Source organism: Alligator sinensis, unplaced genomic scaffold (assembly GCF_000455745.1).
Source record: "Alligator sinensis unplaced genomic scaffold, ASM45574v1 scaffold451_1, whole genome shotgun sequence".
Lineage (NCBI taxonomy): Eukaryota > Metazoa > Chordata > Crocodylia > Alligatoridae > Alligator > Alligator sinensis.
Window position 1 is genome coordinate 1,516,695 of NW_005842097.1, and position 6,537 is coordinate 1,523,231.

The window sequence follows — 6,537 nt, forward strand, 5'->3', positions numbered from 1 at the left end:
CCTCCCGGCAGTTAAAAAAAAAAAAAAAAGAAGAAGCCCTGTGCTCACCAGCTGCATCAGTGGCAATCAGGGCCTCTGGGGGCTTGTGGCAGAGCCCCCTGTTCAGCGCAAGGCAGTGGGAGGCAGTGGGGATGGCCCCCCCTGCCTAGCACCTGCATGGCAACTGCCCCATGGCGCAGGTGCAGTGTGCCTCGGCAGGGCACTGTGCACAGTCTGGGAGCTAGGGCCACTGCGGCTGAGTGGTGCTGTGCCCTGGGTGACAGCTGGAGTCTCCCCAACTCCTAGTCAGTGCACGGTGCCCTGCCGAGCCACGCTGCACCTGTGCGATGTGCCAGCTGCCATGTGGATGCCAAGTGGGGGCAGAGGCAATCCCTGCTGTCCCACGCTGCATGGGGGGGTGCTTTGCCATGAGCCCCCAGAGGCCCTGATTGCCACTGCTCCAGCTGGTGAGTGTGGGGCTTTTTTTTTTTAAAGTGCTGGGCGGCTGGAGCCAGGTGGAGGATGGGGCCGGGCAGAGCAGCCATGGGGGCTTCTCCCGTGGTTCCTCTGCCTGTGTTTGGTGTGGGTTGCACTGAGCAGACTTGGGTGCGGGCGCTGGCCCCAGCTGGTGGCAGCAGCATACTGTCATCCCACACGCAGATCTGGGGGCCTGTGCCCCTTGGGAGGGTTGTGTGACAATGCCAGACTCCTCCCAGTAACATCCCTCCCCCAGAGCACTGAGATTGGAAGGGACCCCAGGGAAGGATGACACACTGGCCAGCTGCAGATGTCAATATCAGAGCAGTCCTTCCTCCCCCTTCCCCCTCCCTCTTCTTAGTTTCTGTTTCCCGGCAAGCCCAGCTTTGAAACATCCGAAACGTTTCGGATGGTTTAGCTTTGGAGATGTTTTGGAGCCTTCCATTTCATTTTGGATTCAGTGTTTCGGGTGCCGAAATGGGCTGAAACACTTCCAAAACGAAATGGCTGCCAAAGTTTTGCACTGCCGTAGCGTTTATGATCACACCAAGCACATGGGAGCAATTGTGAGTGGGTGAAATTTCCACAAAATTTCTAAGACGTTCTCTACTCTGGGCTGCCTAAGCCAAAGGAAAGGGGAACACTCAGCTTTTAAGCAAAAGGCTCCTTTCTCCCCTGTTGCCATTTATTTAACCCACTGGGAAGGCTCTGATTGACAGATTGGTCACACAGATTGATGAGGAAAGCATCATGAGCAGGAAGTCTTGAGACGGTCATGGGTCATACCCAAAATGACTCTTCTGGTTGGGAGCACACTGGAAGGAAGTGTCACCACTTAGTGCAGTTGATGATGTTGTCAGACGATATACACTTCATGCTTCGCTGATGATTTTACAGCAGAAGGATTATGGCAGCGATTTAAGTTTTGCTAGCCTAGTGCTGGCTAATTTTGGTTTACTACAACAGTTTCTTCTTCCATCGCCAACTGACTGCCTAGAACCTCAGCATAGGCTCACATTCGGGTCCCGTTCTGACCTATAGAAATTCTCCCCAAGGCAGCAGCTGCTTAAAGCCAAGATACACCCCCTTATGCCATGTCCTTGCATTGCACTGGGTGTGCTGGGGACGGCACCGGGAGAGGCTGATGTCAGAAGCGGTATCCACGTTGGTCCACAGCTTTAACGGAGCCACTGTAAGTTAGAGGAGTGTTGATGCTACTTTGCAATACAACAAGGGCCATACCACGCCTCAGAGCAACCAGAGCTATGAATTAAGAAATAGAATACTGCTTTCATTAGTGATAGACCCTGGAACTACAGTTCCGTAGATGCAGGCACATACATCATGCAAAGAAACCACAGTTTTTACCTGTCCCTGAAGACTGAATAGCCAATCTGGCCCTGATGAGCTGTAGCATCAGAAAGCTCCATTAACCCTGTGTGATTGTTTGATCCCTGAAATCTTTGAACTACAGAAGCAAAAGGCACTGTGTTAAACAACAGCAAAGATACTTATTTTGTTCTGTCCTGTATAGAATGAAGCTGACAGGACTGAATTGGCTTTTGATTTGTGCTTCAGTCCAATTCAGCTTGCTATGTCATTCTATGTTTTTTTAAAAAAAACAATATATTGATTTTGTTCAGTTTGCAAAGACATGTCCAATTCCATCACGGAGTCATTCCATTGTTTTTGGTTGTTCTGTCTTCTTTGCTTTGACTCCTCCACCCTGATACAAACCTACAATAATTACAGCAATCATCACCTGGCCATGAAGCATTTATAAACACAGTTGGTCCTTTGGTAATGCAATTGGTTTGCTTTCTTCTTGCAGTCCAAGGGGTTCTTGGGTTAAGATAGATGTGAAATTCACCAAGGGGTGCTGAGTCTATAACTGCATTTACATTTGCAAAATGGGCTTATGTATCCCTTTTTTTGTATTTTTATGGGAATTGGTCATTTTGATGATAATAGCACTGTGCGGGAATACAACAGCAAACAAGTTGAATCATATCTGTTAGCTTAAATCTCTCTCTTCCAAGGCTGTAATGAAGAGCACAGTATTTTAAAAGATTTTGCAAGGGTTTTTCTTGCTCGGTGTAAAAGTTGGAAACTTCTGTAGACGATGGATGGAATCCTGCTCCCATTCCCATTAATGGCAAAGATCTCATTGACCCTTACAGAGCTAGGATTTTACCAGGATCTTCAGAGTTCTACTTGAAAAGTAACAGAATGGGTTACAGTGCCATAGCAAGGGGGGAAGGGAGCGAGCGGGGCGACCGTCCTGGGCACTGAAGTGAAGGGGCACCAACAGGTGCTGCCCAACTAGGGTGGGGTGTGGGACGGAGCTGCGAGCAGCTCATTTGCGGGGTCATGGGGATGGGAGAAGGGCAGCTTCCGCGCCTGCGTGCACGCCCAGGTAAGCATTTGGGGGGGGGGGGGGTGCATGGGCCAAGGGTGAGCTGCCTCTATGGGCTTTGCCCTGGGTGCCAAACTTCATTGCTATGGCATTGATACGTTATTCCCTAGTTAGTCAAGACACCATTTTGGAAAGCTAGCACTTATTTAAAAAGCAATAAATTGAAGCACCTATGGAAATATCTCTGCAGCTCAAGGCAGATTTGCACTTGCAGAGCTAATGTAGGGGTGGCACTGAGACTGGAAATAGCGTAGCTGTATTAGTGCTATGCTCCACACTTTGTGCGCTATGACATGAGGTGCCAGGAAGGGATACATGCTTCGCTAGTTCTGGGAGAACTGAGCGTTTGGCTCCATCCCTAATGATTCTGTCCTACTGCCTCTCTTGCCTTTGGCTGTGCCCAGCCTAATTAGTTTTGCTGAGAAGCAGAGGTAATAAACCCTGGTTCAGTGCTATGCTTTACATGGCTGCCTTGCTTCCGGTACTGGAAACAGAGTTTGTGAAGGGAGCTTTGCAAAGTACTGTCATGGCCCTGTAGCTATGCCCTAAGTGACTTATTAAAGGTGGTGGCCTGGACCTGGACTTCGATCACTCTTCCAGTCAAACTCTTTTTGGGGACAGCAAAACTATCAGAGGAGGTTTCAGAATCGCAACTGTGTGTGTCTGTCTCCTCTGCCTACAGCTATGTCAGGCAAAATGTATTACATGTGGTTCTTTCCCTTTTTTTCCTGCATTGTTTTCTTGCATTTCTAAGAGCAGCCACGCACCCTGGAGCATGACATGTCAATAAGAAATGCATGCTTTCGTAGCCCTGGAGCTGAGTTGCAGGCTGTCTTCCTGCTAATGCTCCCAAGCTGCGCATCATTGTATTAATATGCCTGCAGACCTTGACAGGCATGATTAATAACATAGCACCCTCCATGAAAGGTTCCATCCTTTCCAGAGACTGAATGCATTTTAATTACACATGGTCATACTTCCCAGCCAGCAGGTCTAGGCAATTGAATCAAACTACCACCAATATATAAGATATACTGTATATTCTGGTAACATATAAAGACTTTGGAGCTTGCCGCCACTAAGATGGTTCATTTATTGGTGTTATTCCTTCTGGGTGTAATGAAGAAGTGTCAGGAGTAAAGGGTGTTGTAAATAATATTGCAGCACAGCTAGGGTGACCACCCATCCTTAACTGGGAGAGTCAGTCCCAAAATGGGAACATGAAGTCCCAGTCCTAGGTTGAATGACTCCAGAACAGCATTGGTCCTGGATTCCCAGTATCATGCAGGGATCTGGGTTTTCCATTCACTGCTGAAAAACCCAGGAAATGGTGGAACGCTCCCAGCCTGCAAGGGGCTGCTTGGGGCTATGGAGAATAGGAAGTAGGGGGCACTATGTGCATGTGCACATATGCACGTGGCCAGGAATGGTGCAGAGCAGCTCCTCCAGTTGCCTGCAGGTAAGTCTGTGGGGGTGTGGGAAGCAGATTGAGGCCCCCACAGTGAGGGAGGGAGTGGGGCAAGGGCTGGGGCTGGGGGTGCTGCCCAATCGGGGCAGTGCATCGGGGTCAGAGTGGGGTGGGACCATGGGTGGCTTGTCCAGGGAGTGGCAGGGGGGCTGGCTCCCCGTTGCTGTGCTCACTCCTGGGGAGGGGGGCATGTGTCCCCCTAGATTTGTGCACAGGGCGAGGCAGATGCAGGCTTCCTGCTCTGGGCTCGGGGCTCCCTGACCTGCTGCCCTCCCCCTGGAAACCCAGGGGTGCTGCTGGGCAGGCAGGGGCTGCCTCGCCATGGTGGCATGGCCAGTGTGGGGGTCCTGGGTGGTGGGCAGCAGGGGGAGGAGCCCTGAGCCTACAGCAGGCAGCCCGCATTTGCCCCCATCCTCCACTGGCTCTGTTCAGCTCTGCTTTGACTGTGCCACAGGGGGTTGGAGTGGGGGCAGGGGGCAGGGAAGGTGGGCATATGTCCTGCCTTTCCACTTTGAAAATGTGGTCACCCTAAGCTTAGCACACAGGAAGAACATAGTGTTCTAATGGGCTCAGTTTGTGCTCTGAGATGGCTCTGTCTCCTTCCCTTTTGGGTGGGTGGTGTCTAACGTGGGGTGATGGAGAGGTAGGGGAATGGTCCCTGCACACCAGGTGTGAGAGATATTATTGCAAGTAGACACATCTTGGAGAGCGCATGGGATGTTGTGGGGAGACATTTTGTGCTCTCCCTGACAGCAGTCACGTGGTTATCAAGCAGTCTTGTGACTACAGTGCCACTTCCCTACTCCCAGAATGGCTTTTGTTTAAATCTGTATATTGTATATTAAGCTCAATCAAAGTAAGAGTGGGGAAACTGGGTATTTCACACAAGCTTCCCTTCCACAGATGTGCCTTGTTTTGGCTTCTAGACGTAGTATTTTTATGTCACTTTCCCCAGTGTTCAAGGTCTGAACTCCCTGGTCTCGGCTGGTAATAGCTAGTGAAGTTCCTCTTCCCATCAGCGCTTGCATGTGAAATCTGCTGCTTTGAAAGGAAGTTAGTGAAACCCAGTGATTTCCTTTCTCAAAACTCAACAGACTGTTCAGCTGTAGAGTGAATTTCAGATACAGTCTCTTCTTCTAAACAAATCAACAGCTAGAGTATGCTGCTGCTGTCCAAACTGGCCCCATGCACAGAACTCCCGGGGTTTAACGATGGTTGAGCTGGATTTCCACATGTGAATTTTCATCTCTGCTATACCTTCTCTGAATCAGAAAGGCTGGCTGCCCTCTAGCAGGGTTCCTTCTTGACTGGTCATCAGGGGGTGTTTCCACTGAGGCTCAGCCTTGGGATTACTGCTAAAAGAGGGGTGAATGGGGCCGCTGTGTTCCAGAGATGCCTGTGTATTTTCCACCACTATTATAATGACTTGTTGTCCCTTCCAGCATGATTTATTCATTATGCAATACTCCTATTGAAGCCACCTTGCATGATACCGTTTTTGAATGTCTTCAAGAAAGCTGAATCCTGAAAGAGTTAAAAGGGGAAAATGCCCTTCTGGCATCCCCATTCTAGTATCTTAGGGCGTTTGTAGATGACACTTTAAAGTGGATTTAAAGTGGGTCAAATGCCTTTTGCACTGCTTTAATGGCATTGCTGTTTGCATATCTGGCAGCGTATTGTGCCCTAAATGACTTTGGCAAATGACATTGGTGTGCTGCAAAGTAAAACACCTCCGAGGAGTTTTAGTTTCCTACCCTACGGCCATGGAGGGAAGCACTGGGCTCCGTGCGGCTCAGGGACTGTGCAAGCAGCCTGTGCAGGCAGCCCGGCAGCAGCCTGGGAAGGCAGGCTCCACAGAAGGAATAAAAAAAAGTGGCGAGCCTGATCCTTACCCCCGACCCCAGAGCCTGTCTGAGCTGCGTGGGGGCCTGGTGCTTCCCTCAAAAGGTGCGGTGTCCCCTGTGACTGCCCGAGCTGGGTGCCCGTGGGCGGGTGCCACCGGGGTGGGGGGGTCTGTCGCTGCTGCAGAGGGATGCACCCCCCACCCCCCGCAGCCCAGGTATCGCTCCACCCCCAGCAACTCACTCGCCCTTCCCTGCTGCTGGAGAGGCAGATAAGGATTGGGTGGACACGGGTATACATGACACGGCGGTTTTCTTTGCCCTAAATTGAAGCGGTGTTTAAAAAAACCACCGCT